The sequence below is a fragment of the Zeugodacus cucurbitae genome, chromosome 6 (genome assembly GCF_028554725.1).
Source record: "Zeugodacus cucurbitae isolate PBARC_wt_2022May chromosome 6, idZeuCucr1.2, whole genome shotgun sequence".
NCBI classification, from domain to species: domain Eukaryota; kingdom Metazoa; phylum Arthropoda; class Insecta; order Diptera; family Tephritidae; genus Zeugodacus; species Zeugodacus cucurbitae.
The window spans coordinates 12,727,274-12,742,255 of record NC_071671.1 but is presented as its reverse complement, the minus strand read 5'-3'; the positions used below and the strand labels follow the sequence as shown (position 1 = coordinate 12,742,255).

At 37.3% G+C, this 14,982-nt stretch overlaps 1 protein-coding gene across 1 annotated transcript in view; it reads left to right on the top strand.

Moving 5' to 3' along the window:
- Nucleotides 1-14,982, top strand: part of LOC105218474 (low-density lipoprotein receptor-related protein 6) — a 126,854-nt gene that overhangs the window by 42,634 nt on the left and 69,238 nt on the right. The gene's annotated exons all lie outside the window — the stretch shown is intronic.

The window sequence follows — 14,982 nt, the reverse complement described above, 5'->3', positions numbered from 1 at the left end:
TTTTGGGTTTTGAGAAAATCGAGTTTAAAGTTTTTGTCAAATCAGAAAACATGAACAAAAAACATGAACATGAAATTATACACCATTTTTCCAATGACATTTTGACCCACTTTGTGGAAGTAGAATTTGACGAAATTTTGACCAGACATAGCATCAATGATGGAGATTCTAAATATGCAATAAAAAATAATGGCGTATGAGCACATACGCTATTGTTATATTGAGGGGACGATTTAATGATCGTAGAAAAAATTCTAAAAAATCCCTAAAAAACAAGCCATCGCATGGGATGACCCCCTTAAGCAATAATCTAATGAAATACAAATCTAATGGTTAAACTAATACTCGTGAATACAGTTCCGCTGGATTGAAGAAACTATCTATATATTATATATATTATATTATAATTATTATTGAAAACATTCAATTTAAAAAAAAAAAATTAACTTTCATCCAACTTTTTATATATAAATCTAATAAAATTTTTACTTTTTTATTAATTTCAGGTAAGCGTCATAACTAATTATAATAAAATGGTTCTATAGATTATTGGTTGGTGAGTTATTTACAAAACATTATAAAATAATAGAAGAGATAGTAATTGAGAATTTGAGAGAATTTATCAATAATTATATTGGATTCTTATATCGTCGCCATATAAGTCATAACTCCCATATTAATTTCTTTAAGGAAACATAACTAACGTAAACTAGAATTCTTCTTATTCTATTAATATTAATTTGCAATTTCATTTCAAAAGTAGCTTTTGTAGAGGAATGATATTCGAATGTTTTAGGAAAAGATCACATTATGCAACCTCCAACCAGTTTACATGTAAGTTCTTTGATTCTGTAAAAAAACATTCATAGGGTTCTATTTGAATATCAATTGTTTTAATCTTGAGTGTCGCTAATAAAATATTCTTTAAAAATTTCGAACTTCGCTTAGTAATAAGATCCATTAATCATCAATTTAATAGAACTACATATGCTGAGTCGAACTTATTGTAATTTTTCGTTAGGCTTTGATCGTGCTGCTGTCTCCAGAATGTATAGGCTAGTACAGGCTGGGTCACTTTGGAATAATCGTAGCTCTGGTATATAATGTTTAGTTTCTAAACACACGGAAGTCGTTTAAAGACAGAGCTTTGGCCGGTCTGAATATATTGTTGGAAAATTTGGGTTTTCTAATAGAACTGTCTCTCTATTAAGACCATGCAGTCTCTTCTGCCTACATTTTATTTGCGGTATTAAATATACATAACGGTTTTAAAATATTTGGAAACAAAAGCTCACACTAACATCACATCTGGCGTTAACTTCAAAGTCACATTCTACCCCACCAATTGCTTAACTCCAGACTTAAGCCATTTACGAAGACAATACAAAAGCTTAATTCAATATTGACAACAATGGCCAATTTTTGGAAGTTAAAAAACTAAACATAAATAAATAAATGTGTCAACTTAAAGTGTATTCACATGTAAACAAAAGACAAAAGAAAATCCACCGAAATTTATGCAAATACATACTTACAGAGTAGATGCTCATACTTATGTAAATATGTTTGGAGTTGAAACATAAAACAATAAAAAAGTGATAATAATAGCCGTATCAACAAAAGCGTGAAGCCAAGCGCGTCCAGGCTGGGTCTGAAGGTGTTGCGCGCTAATCTAAACAATTTATAGGCTTGTACAAAAAATACAGTGTTGCTCAAAAAAATAGTTACAGTGTAATGTTTTAAAAATTGAAATGAAATTAAAAAAAAAAAACAGTGTTGCCATATTATTTCGCTTATATAAAAATCTAAAAAATCTGATTAGTGTGACAAAGTTATAAGTGTTACTATTATTATGGCCAATTGTGTATTTTTGAATTTGTATGTATGTATATAGGATTTATGAAAGTGTTATTGCTTGTTGGCTTGTGTTGCAAATGGTGCCACAAGTCGTTCGACATTGTCACGCTTTTTATTTATTCTTTTTTGTTGTTTTTGCTCATATTCTGTAATGTAATTTAATAAGCGGCTTAAAGCGCTTAACTGCTTTTATGCAAATAAACTCTAAACACACAAACGCACAAATAACGACAAGCAATATGAAAATGCGAAATGCATGTTGCTGTTGTTGTTGTTGTTGTTTTCTTTTTATTTTGTTTAACTTTTTTCAAATTTTAATCTTTTTGTATTTGTTGTTGTTACTTATTATTGCTAAGTTATTTGTATGTTATTCAAATGAGCGCATTTAACGCGCTTACAAAAAGCAAAAACAACAACAAAAGCATAAAAAATTCAAATCAAAACAAAACAAAAGCTTTTGTAGACAAAAGATAAAAAAGCACGAAATGTTGAAAGGAATCACAAATGCGCACGAAAATGTCGTAAAAAGCCAAGCAATAAAAGCCGCTGGCTCGCAATAAAACATTCATTTCAAATTTAGCGTGAAATATGGATGGGGTGCGTTTGCGTCTTGTGCGACAAGCTGTCTGTGGATTCGCTTTGATTTCATCTGCTTATGTGCGTGTGTTTGTATGTTTGCAAGCGCCCATTGTTGGCGCATCAGTTACAACCTGTTCTCTAAGCGTTGGATAAAGTGTGGCTTTGACTATTAGGTGGGGTTAAAGAAACTCTCTGAGCGATAATTTATATTTGAGTTGGTTTAACCATCTACAGAAAAATCCTCATTAAACCGTTTATTGTATCTAAATATTCTTAAGTTTCTTAAGTTGGTTATAGTTTGAAAAAGAAAGGAAGCACAAGTTTATCCATATCCGATCCAAAGCCAAAGAAGACTTCATTTCGTCTGCTGTATCCTGTAGTTAATAATCTCTTATAATCCAAGAATCGTTATTTTTGGAGTCTTTTTGTATTACAAGGGCTGCTATGTATATTTCTGTCCTAATAATGAAAATAGGAATATTTATCAACGAAAATGGTTTTATTGTTTTTCAAAATATTCTCCATCAAGATTTATACACTTTTGCATGCGCTCAAACCAATTTTCGAAGCACTTTTTTGAGCCTTTTTTTGAGCGATTGTCAAATTGTTCGGGATCCAACGACAACAAACCTTTTTTACGGCCAGGTGTTCATGCAATATCGAAATGCATAGGCATGCCTCTATCTGAAGGTATGTTACATGACGGTCTTGCATTATCAGTTCACGTACGGCATCGATGTTTTCTGGCATAACGGCTGTTTTTGGACGACCTTCACGGAATTCGTCTTTGAGCGAGCGTCGGCCACGATTGAATTCGTTGTACCAGTTTTTCACAGTGCTATAGGATGGTGCTTCATAGCCATACAAAGATTTTAGTTCATCGGTGCACTCTTGTCGCGATAATCCACGTCGAAAGTTGTGAAAAATGATGGCACGAAAATGTTCACGAGTTAATTCCATTTTTTGGCCGAGATGAATTTTTTAATTCCCTGTAAATAAAACAATTCACGATTAAATGACAAAACGTTCTGAGTGATGTTATGCTAAAAAATGTCAAACTTTCCAATGGAAATGTCAAATTGCACCTGGCAACACTTAGTGTTGCCTAGGCCAGAAATATATATGGCAGCCCTCGTATAATGGGTATTATTAAGGTATTTCAGACTTCAAACACTTTATTTATCGTTAAACTTTTTGAGTACTCCTTATATTTAGTGTAAACCTCTCTGAGAAGGTCTCCCCTTTCATAAAGCTGTGACAATTTTTCAACGTCCCAGTCGCTTTAGCTTAGTTAAAAGTTAGTGGTTCAATGGCTAACTACCAGTACATGTGCGACTGCGAGATCATTCTGGTAAATGTATGAACACAGAAGATCTACCGAGCTATTTGCTCTTAGCAAGATTCCACTTTTCGTAATGGTTGGAGTCCACACTGCTCGAAACCGTTTCAACTGTCAAAAAAATGAGGAAAAACTTGTGAAATTTGTCCAGTAGAATCCAGACTTTTTGAAAAGTTTTTTCGGTAGAATATTAAAATTGTACTTAATTTTAAGTTTAAAAATGTTGTACCATTTTTGATTTTGCGATTTTCACTACGATCTATGTGTATTGTATCCAAAAATCAGGCATCAGAAGACATTGCTGGGAGGATGGAGAGCAATTTTGGAATCTTCCAAAGTGGACCTCATACCTATAGTTTACGTTGGTTTTAATTGATATTGATATGCTCTCCAGTTTGATTCCAATCTAAACCAGCGGATCTCGAGAGAGAGAATGGAACTACTTCCATGTAAAATTGAAAATCATGAATATTGAAATAAGACAAATTAATTTAGACTGTATCATCAACTGTCATAAAATTCTAACCAACGCTATGGCTATTATGTATATTCAATAACTCTTCAAAGTTCCCAATATCTTTCTGAAACGTATTATTGCTGGCAAGGAACTAAGTATATGCCAGGTTAAAACCGCCAAACCAAATTAAAAAATTCCACAGTACTTGTTGCAACACCCTATATAAGCTTAACATTACAAAAATATTCTATTTTATTACCATTTCTTACTTTGAAACACCTGTTATAAGGCAGCATAAACTTCCCTTTGTGCTCACATATATTTATGACCACCACTTAGCGAGCTTGCAATTTTTGTAGACACATCTTCACAAATTCCACTTAAATACGGTATTTACTGTCACAACGTGTCTAATGTCCCAAAAGCATCACATTTTTATGTCACCACTTCTTTTCTAAGCGGCTTTTTGTGACACGCAAACATGCCATCGCTCAGCAAATCAATAACGCATTTGAAGAATTTTGCAGTTAAACAAGACACAGCTTTCTATTGTGTCTTCCCGCACAAAACGTTTATTTCTCTTGGTTGGGCGATATTTTATTACTTGACGTTTTTTCTAGAATCGCGTTGGAACTCTTCCACCCGCGCCAGTTGATGCCTTCACAACCTTAACAGTTTTTGTCTGCGCATTGTCTCTTTTTTCGGGTCTCCACGTCTGCCTGCTGCCAAAGCTCTAGGTACCTTCATTTCCATGGTCACTTAGTTAAGTGCGCTTAGCGTCTGCACCACAGCTGGCTGTCTATTATGCTAACAGTATCTCTTCTTGCCTGTTTCCTTGTTGCTGGTGTTGTTGTTATTTTGGTTCCTTTATCTCCAATATTCTTTACTGTCTTATTTGATTTTTTCAGTGCTCGGCTTGTTTTCAGCTCTTATGTATGTTGTCTCTACCCAGCCGGGCGTCCATTAACCTCCACGCCTCACTCTCCTTCCTTGGCAGCGTAGTCTCATTCAATTCTTAACCACATTGTAATTAACTTGGCATGATTGTTGGCTTGTTGTGATGCTGTCTGGCACCTCGCTTGCTCGTAAACGTTTCTGAAGCACCTTCTTGTTATTGCTTCGGGCCCTAAATCCTGCTGGTTCTACTCTTCTTCTGTTGTCCCACTCAGCAGTGAGCCTTTTGTTGTTTTGAATTTGTTCTTCTTTTCAGATATTTTTTGTTTTCTTTCATGTTCCAACCTTCTTTTGTATGATTTTTTATTTATTCTTTTCTATTTTTTACGACCTTTTCTTTCGAGGTTTTTGTTTTCATACCGTATTTCTCGACGTCACATCTTGATTTGTTGTTGTTTTTGCATTACACTGCAAGCCAAACTCCTTCGTTTGCTTTTTGTGTACGTCTGCCCGCTTGTTGGCTGGTCTCTCTAATCGTCTGCTTGCCTACCTAGTTACGCAGCACACTTATCCAGCCAAACTCGCACGCTTCTCTACCTGTTTGCGTTCTTCTTTCCCGGTTTATTTCCCGTCCATTGTAGAGTTGGAAGCTGCTAACTGGTTTGCTGGTCTGTTCTCCTTTTATGACGCGTTCTGTTGCTGCTCCTAACCTTATTTAATGATAATTAATAAAACAAATTTGCCGATAATGAAGTTCCAACGTTCCTCTTTCAATGTTAAATGTTTCTTTCAACTGCATCTCTTGGCTTGGTCGTGTATTCTGCGCACGCGCGCCCATTGCGCGCTGTCAAGTTGTTGATTATCATCTACTTGTCGATTTTAATGTCTACAACAACAATCAAAAACAACAACAATTTTATAGAAAAAATCATGTGAAAAATTATGTCGGTCCGCAGTCGCAGTCAGCTGGCGGTGTGAAGTGCGGCTCTTCCATAAACGCCCAGCTCAGCGTACCATAACTATGCGTGAATTTATGTGCTAGCGCTTTTAGAGTGAAGAAAAAGCAAAAAAAAAAAAAACAGCAACAACAACTATGAAGACTAACAAGCTCTGTCTTGCTTTGAGCAAAGCTTTAATTTGTACGTCTTTTATCTTGTGGCCAAACCATTTACCTTTTCCTCTGCCATTTGCGCCATGCTCTGGGGCGATTTATGGCTGATCGTTAGGCGTTTGAGTCGTTTACAATAGCGCTGATTTGATGGAAGAAAAAGAAAAATTATATACACATTACAGCCGCTTTGAAATAATGTTATTTGGTTACTTTATGATCCAGCCACTTTTAATCTTCTTCCATAACAATTTTTCTTCTAACATTGTCTCAAGTCAATAAGTCACGCGCCCAATACCGCCTCGTTACTTACCTCGCCGCATGCGGTCGTAATTGTTTACATTTTAGCTTGAGGCGCTTTTGAATAAATGGAAAAAAAGTTTCGAATTGTAAAATAAAAATAAAAAATAAATGGAAAAACTGAAATCCATTAGCAAACGTTGGCATAGTTTCTTGGAAACTTTAACTCCATTTTAAACAAATTATGTTTTTTTTTTCAAATATTTATTGTATTTGCTTTGCCTTAATTTGTACGCTCACTTATTTCCAACTGTTATTTTTTTAAAGCTTATAATATTCTTCTTGCTGGCATCTCTACAGGCTGCCTTTGTCCGTAATTAATATGTACTTAGGAATAAAGCATACAAATAGTCAAGGAACTTATTGTTTGTGGTAACTTTGCGCGCCGCGCTAAACACTATAAAGAAAACAATAACACAGAAAAAATAAAAAAAAAAACATAAACAAGCAGCTCTGCTTTTAAAGTAATTCTTTAATCAATAGTTTTGCATGTCTTAAATGACTTTGAAAGCCATAATTATAGTCTATGGAGTAGGCTAATGATGGCGGCGCAGCACTTAAAACTGTAATTAGGCTTATTGAGCTGAAGATGTTTCATATTTTTAAACACTAATAGGCTCGAATGCTCGAAAATTTTATGAAAAGATGAGGCGATTAACAGAAGGTTTCAAGACCGGAGCATTATCATGTAGGGACCGGGAAGGTAATCTGGTAACGGATGTCCAGAGCACACTGGGATTATGGAGGGAACACTTCTCCGACCTGCTCAATGGCAGTGAAAGTACAACACCAGGAGATGGCGAACCCGATTCCCCAATCGATGACGATGGAATAGATGTTCCATTACCCGACCATGAAGAAATTCGAATAGCAATTACCCGCTTGAAGAACAACAAAGCGGCGGGGGCCGATGGATTACCGGCCGAGCTATTCAAATACGGCGGCGAAGAACTGATAAGGTGCATGCATCAGCTTCTTTGTAGAATATGGTCGGAAGAAAGCATGCCTGACGATTGGAATCTTAGTGTGCTCTGCCCAATCCATAAGAAGGGAGACCCCACAATCTGCGCCAACTACCGTGGTATAAGTCTCCTCAATATCGCATATAAGGTTTTGTCGAGCGTATTGTGTGAAAGACTAAAGCCCACCGTCAACGAACTGATTGGACCTTATCAGTGTGGCTTTAGACCTGGAAAATCCACAATGGACCAGATATTCACCATGCGCCAAATCTTGGAAAAGACCCGAGAGAGAAGAATCGATACTCACCATCTTTTTATCGATTTTAAAGCTGCCTTCGATAGCACGAAAAGGAGCTGCCTTTATGCCGCGATGTCTGAATTTGGTATCCCTGCAAAACTAATACGGCTATGTAAGCTGACGTTGAGCAACACCAAAAGCTCCGTCAGGATCGGGAAGGACCTCTCCGAGCCGTTCGATACCAAACGAGGCTTCAGACAGGGTGACTCACTATCGTGCGACTTCTTCAATCTATTGCTGGAAAAAATAATACGAGCTGCAGAACTAAATAGAGAGGGTACAATCTTCTACAAGAGTGTACAGCTCCTGGCGTATGCCGATGATATTGATATCATCGGAAGCAACAACCGCGCCGTTTGTTCTGCGTTTTCCAGACTAGATAAAGAAGCGAAGCGTATGGGTCTGGTGGTGAATGAGGACAAGACGAAATATCTCCTGTCATCAAACAAACAGTCGGCGCACTCGCGTCTTGGCTCCCACGTCACTGTTGACAGTCATAACTTTGAAGTTGTAGATAATTTCGTTTATCTGGGAACCAGCATTAACAACACCAACAATGTCAGCCTTGAAATCCAACGCAGAATCACTCTTGCCAACAGGTGCTACTTTGGACTGAGTAGGCAATTGAAAAGTAAAGTCCTCTCTCGACGAACCAAAATCAAACTCTATAAGTCGCTCATTATTCCCGTCCTGATGTATGGCGCTGAAGCGTGGACGATGACAACATCCGATGAGACGACTCTTGGGGTTTTCGAGAGAAAGGTTTTGCGCAAGATTTTTGGTCCTCTAAACATTGGCAACGGCGAATACCGCAGGCGATGGAACGATGAGCTGTACGATTTATACGACGACATTGACATAGTTCAGCGAATAAAAAGACAGCGGCTACGCTGGCTAGGTCATGTTGTACGGATGGAAGAAAACACTCCAGCTCTGAAAGTATTCGATGCAGTACCCGCTGGAGGAAGCCGCGGAAGAGGACGACCTCCACTCCGGTGGAAAGACCAAGTGCAAAGTGACCTGGCTTCACTTGGTGTTTCCAATTGGCGCCAAAAAGCAAAAAGGAGGAATGAGTGGCGCGCTCTGGTGGATTCGGCTATAATCGCTTAAAGCGGTTCCTACGCCAAATATATATATATAATAGGTCTACAATGGCAGTTTAATTAGAAACTGATTTTTTCAATTAACAAATTAAAAAAAATTGAGTCCATTAACATTTGATTCAAAGTTTTCATACAATTTTGCTTAAAATCCTCTATAACGGTCATCAGATACTGTAATTTTTGGTCGATAAATTTTTTGCGATATTAACTCGAAGAACATGAACAGGACCATATCAGTTCGCTGTAAGATCCACCATGGACCAGATATTCACCACGCGCAAAATCTTGGAAAAGACCCGAGAGAAGAGAATCGATACATACCACCTTTTGATCGATTTTATAGCGGCTTTCGGCAGCACGAAAAGGAGCTGCCTTTATGCCGCGATGTCTGAATTTGGTATCCATGCAAAACTAATACGACTGTGTAAAATGACGTTGAACAATACCAAAAGCTCCGTCAGGATCGGGAAGAATCTCTGCGAACTGTTCGATTATGGTTGGAAAAAATAATATGAGGTGCTGAGCTAAATAGAGAATATACAATATTTTATAAGAGTGTACAGCTGCTGCTATATCTGATATGATATCGACATCGCGGCCACAATAATCCCGCCGTGAGTTCTGTTTTTTGCAGACTAGATAAGGACGCGAAGTGAATGGGTCTGGTGGTGAACGAGTACAAGACGAAATTTGACATTCATGGAAGAGGATCATCCAATCCTATCAGTTACTTTTAGCTCTTGAATAATATTCTGGGAGTTATAGTCAACACGTTACAGAAGAAGTGCTCGAGTTGTCTCATGAAAGTCGAACCACTTCTCTTGTATCTTAAATTAATCCAGCCTTAACCTTACCAAACCAGTTGTTTTCATGCCTCTCATAACATAACCTTTAATATTCTTCGCATTCCGTAGAGAAAGTGTTTATATTAATTAGTGTGTTCTGGGAGGGTCCTCTACAACATTGACGCCGTAGTGAAAGTGGGTGTGGGTAGTTCGTGGTCCATTTGTACAAGAGCGCTGAATTCACTAACTTTGAGTGAGCTCGCCAAACGATGGAAAACAACCAGCACCAGCAGTAGCGAGGTCTTTCTGGCCTGGAGCGAATCGAAAATGTCCTTCCAGCTGCTGTCGCTTACGAGCCTTACATCTCTCGGCAATCATTGTGTGCTTACTGGTCATTGTCCAATGGGCACACACGCGGTGGGGCTTGGAATCAAGTCAGATGCTAGTTGCCAAAGCGGTTTGGAGGAAGGCGAAGAGGAATCATCCAAGCACTTCCTCCTTTACTGTCCAGCATTCGCCAGACTTAGGTTAAAGCACTTCGGTGGGCATATCTTCGGCGAACTCAGTGGCTGGAATCGACATTAGCCGACTTAAGAACTTTATAAGGGTCCAAACGCTTTGTCGTATCATAGGGGTCTTAGAGATAGTCAAAGGTCTTAAAGGATAGACGAACTTGTCTAAGTGAAATTCTCTGCAGTTGCGGAGATCTACCCCTTGTACTAACCTAATCTAGTGTGTTCTACAACAAATCAAATAAAAAGCATTTAGATTAAAATCAATAAAACTAAATTATTTTAAATAAAAAAATAATAATAATTCAATTAACTTTCCAGTCATTTCTACTAGTCAACTTTTAAGCACTCAATCTGAATGTCGCTCAAATTGCTTTATCAATTTGCAAGACAAATAACTGCTTGTAACGCCTGTTGATATTGCTGGCGGAGCTGCATACATAGGTTTTCTATCTAAATTAAATATCAACAAAAAATAAATAAATGCAGAAAATAAATGTCGGCAACATTTTTGCGCGCACGAACCGCGATAAGACGCAGCGCCGTGATAAATAAATATAAATTCATACATATGTACCCATGGAACTACTACAAATGAGCGCACCCCAAGATTGTGCAGCAAAAGCTGCATGCGAATGTCCAGCACAGCTGCTTGTTGCTGTTGCTGTCATTAAAACTGTCCGCGGCAATAAATTATAACATAAATTTTGCCACAGCGCTGCAGGATCGTCGATCATTCGTGGTTTTATTTGAAGCACTCGAGTTTCCTCTTTTTACTTTTTTTTTGATATTCGTACGTGTTTGCTTGATATTTCGTTGCGCTTGTAGTTGTTTATTTCTTATTTCTGCCAAATCGAACGCGACAGCATTCGTGTGCCGCAACGGACAGCAAACGAGTTGGCGGCAGCAGCAAGTTGACCATGTCGCGCCGCAGCAATTGAAACAAATCACTTCGACAATTGGGCAGCTGCTGTCTGCGCGGTCAAGCGAGCTGTTGACCGTTGCGCCGTCGCGGTTAGCCAGCAATTGGTGGCCGGTAAAAAATGCAACATGATGGAGGTAGCATAAATTCGAAGTGTTTATAAATAAATATTTTTTATTTATTTTTGTTTTCATATCAATTAGCAACCATACAATAAGTGTACTGGATTGCCTTTGAGTTAACCATAAATTTACATTTTGCGATTTTAGTAATTTTTTCAATTTTTATTTAAAAAAATAGAAAAATGTTCCTCTGTTGAAAGAATAAATTGATACACCCAGCGAAATATTAAAATTGAATTATTGCATGTGCATTTAATTTTTTAATCGGAGTAGGCGAATATTTAACCAAACCGTTATCTCTGAGCGATATATTTAAAAAGCCAGAGGTCACTTATCTGCTACCGTTCTTTATTCTATGGCTGTGTTTTATATTTCATATAATTTTTAATTTTTTGTTTTAAATCGTAAAGAATGCCTACCGGAAAGGCTTTAACAAACGAAAATAAAGCAAACAAGTAAGGAAGGGCTAAGTTCGGGTGTAACCGAACATTTTATACTCTCGCAATTTATATATTTAACTTTATTTATATTATATAATACACAATTTGACCCACATATTCGTCATATATATCGTATAAAGTTCATTGAAAGTTGGAAACCTTAATATTAGGTTAGAAGCACCGAGGTCCTCGTGTTCGATATATGGGGCCTTAAAAACCTATCGTCCGATTGCGGCGATCTTTAGAATGGGGCTGCCACAATATAAACATAGTATTTGTGCAAAATTCTGCACCGATATCTTCACTAATGCTTACTTTATATATTGTAAAGTAAACGATTCAGATCGTCTTCAAAGTTCTGGTATATAGGAAGCAGGCGTGCTTGTGAAGCGATTTGGCCTATTTTCACAACATATCATTGGGATGTAAGGAAACTATTACAAACCAAGTTTCATTGAAATCGGTCGAGTAGTTCCTGAGATATGGTTTTTGACCCATAAGTGGGCGACGCCACCCCCATTTTCCATTTTGTAAAAAAATCTGAGTGCAGCTTGCATCTGACATTACTTATGTGAAATTTAGTGTTTCTGACGTTTTTCGTTAGTGAGTTAACCCACTTTTAGTAATTTTCAACCTAACCTTTGTATGGGAGGTGGGCGTGGTTATTATCCGATTTCTTTCATTTTTGGACTGTATTAAGAAGTGGCTAAAAAAACGACTGCAGAAAGTTTGGTTTATATAGCTCTATTGGTTTCCGAGATATGTAAAAAAGACCTATTTGGGGGCGGGGCCACGCCCACCTCTCCAAAAAAATTACATCCAAATATGCCCCTTCATAGTGCGATCCTTCATACCAAATTTTATTTCCATAGCTTTATTTATGGCTTAGTTATGACACTTTATGTGTTTTCGGTTTTCGCCATTTTGTGGGCGTGGCAGTGGTCCGATTTCATTTTCGATAGCAACCTTCCAAGAAATAACTGTGCCAAGTTTCATCAAGATATCTTAATTTTTCTTCAAGTTACAGCGTGCACAGACTGACGGACAGACAGACATTCGGATTTGAACTCCACTCTTCACCTTGATCACTTTGGTATAACCCTATATCTAACTCGTTTAGTTTTGGGTGTTACAAACAACCGTTATGTGAACAAAACTATAATACTCTCTTTAGCAACTTTTGTTGCGAGAGTATAAAAATATTGCAAATCACGAAGAGGGTTTGTCAAATCGGGAAATTTCACCGGGAAAGAAATGCCATTGTCGAAAAAGGGCAATAATTGTTAACTGAGATAACTCTCGAATTAATCCCGATTAAAGTATATACTTTACTTTTCAATCCTAAAAAGGAAGTCAGACACACGAAGGAAGACATTGTTGCCAGCCAAAGTGATATCGTTTCGACATAAGACGTCTAGAAAAATGAACAGTTGCAGTGTGGAAAGTTGCTCCAACTCTTGGAACTAACAACCTTCAAAGCTTTTTTTCGGACACACATAGAGAACCAACATCCATCGGTATCGAATCTCATCTTAACATATTTGTTAAACCAATATAAGCATATTGGTATCCGAGAGGTTGACTGTGTCAGTTGTGCTTTGTCTTTAAGATACTCAGAAAAAAATCTGAAATCTCTTCCTATTCACTTGGTTTTACTACCAATGACTTTTTCTTTTTCTCTATTTTTATGAATGTGTCTCGAAGAGGAAATCTATGATTCATTTTAATGAAAACGAATGTTTTATTTCTGTTGAATGTAGTAGTTTTTTATGGCTGCTTCCACATAGAGTTTTATATTCAAAATAATTCTGTAAATATATTTGTGGGCCTAGCCAGTATCACCGCTCCAGTAGGCTTGCCTAACGCTATATATCCATGCTATCTGCGCAAGATATTGTATTTGTATGCGATACTTATTTCGATTAATAAATTATTAAAAATACAGTGAAATTTTTTAAATGCTTATTCGCCCAATTAGTCACGAAAATATTACGGAGGAAAACAAAATTTGCTTCCACCTGTTCAAATAAAATTGAGGTTACATCAGCAACAACAAATTAATCACAAAGCAAACAAAGTTGAAAGCATGGAATTCTTCAAAAATGCATTTGGAAACGTGTAAATTACCAAGAAATGCTATGTAAATATAAACAGAAATAAACAAGCTAGGAAAAATATGCTGCCACACAGCGGCCAAAGCGCAATGGAGTTGCAAGCAATAAGCAACAAGCAGCAGCAGCAGCAGCAGCTAAAAGGCAATGCCAATCATTAGAGCAACAGATGCGAGGCATCCCAAGAAGCAACGTCAACAACAACAACACCATTAACAGCAGATGCATGCAACAATATATCTTCCGACCTGCAACTATGTCGTTAGTGAAGTTGCACATACATACAAGTACATATATGAATATGTATTTATAAGTATCTGTATAGCTATGTAGCCACGAGCTCATACATAAATCAATGAGCGCGAATCGTAAAATACACAGATCGTCAGATCGCCGGCAAGCAACAACAACACCCAACAGCATCCAACACCGAACATTAAGAACCAATGTGAAAGTGAGATCAAACAAGCAACAACAGTGTAAAGCATAATAAAACAGTGGATGAAAACAACAACAAACAAAGTGAAGTTACAACAACAAGAGCAAATTGGTGAAAATGTAAAAATGTGGGAGGCCCAAGGCATACAAAAGAAAAAACAAAACAACAAGCACATATGCCTTTGGTTGCAAGCAATCGCTGGCGAATAAGCAAACTGTGCCGAAGATGTTAATTGAAACGCTGTTGCATTGCTGCTATTTACAGCACTCGTTTGCGGTTCTTGCCACTATCGATTTTGTGGTTGTTATTTATATGTGCTGATTGGTGTATGGAGCTTGACTGCAGGCAAGTGTGCTGCAACAGCAGTTGATATGGGAGAATAAACAACCGCCGCAGGGTGAATGTTGGTTTCAAAGATTATTATGTAATGATAATGATTAAAATATTAAATAAATATTATTTAAACATCATCGAAATAATTAATAGGGCTGCTATATATATTTCTGGACTAATAATGAAAATAGGAATATTTATCAACGTTATCAACGTTTTATTGTTTTTCAAAATATTCTACATCAAGATTTATACACTTTTGCATGCGCTCAAACCAATTTCCGAAGCACTTTTTTTGAGCGATTGTCAAATTGTGCGGGATCCAACGAGAACAAACCTTTTTTACGGATAGGTGTTCATGCAATATCACATGTATGCTGGTGGGAGAAATGCATAGGCATGCCTCTATTTGAAGCTATGT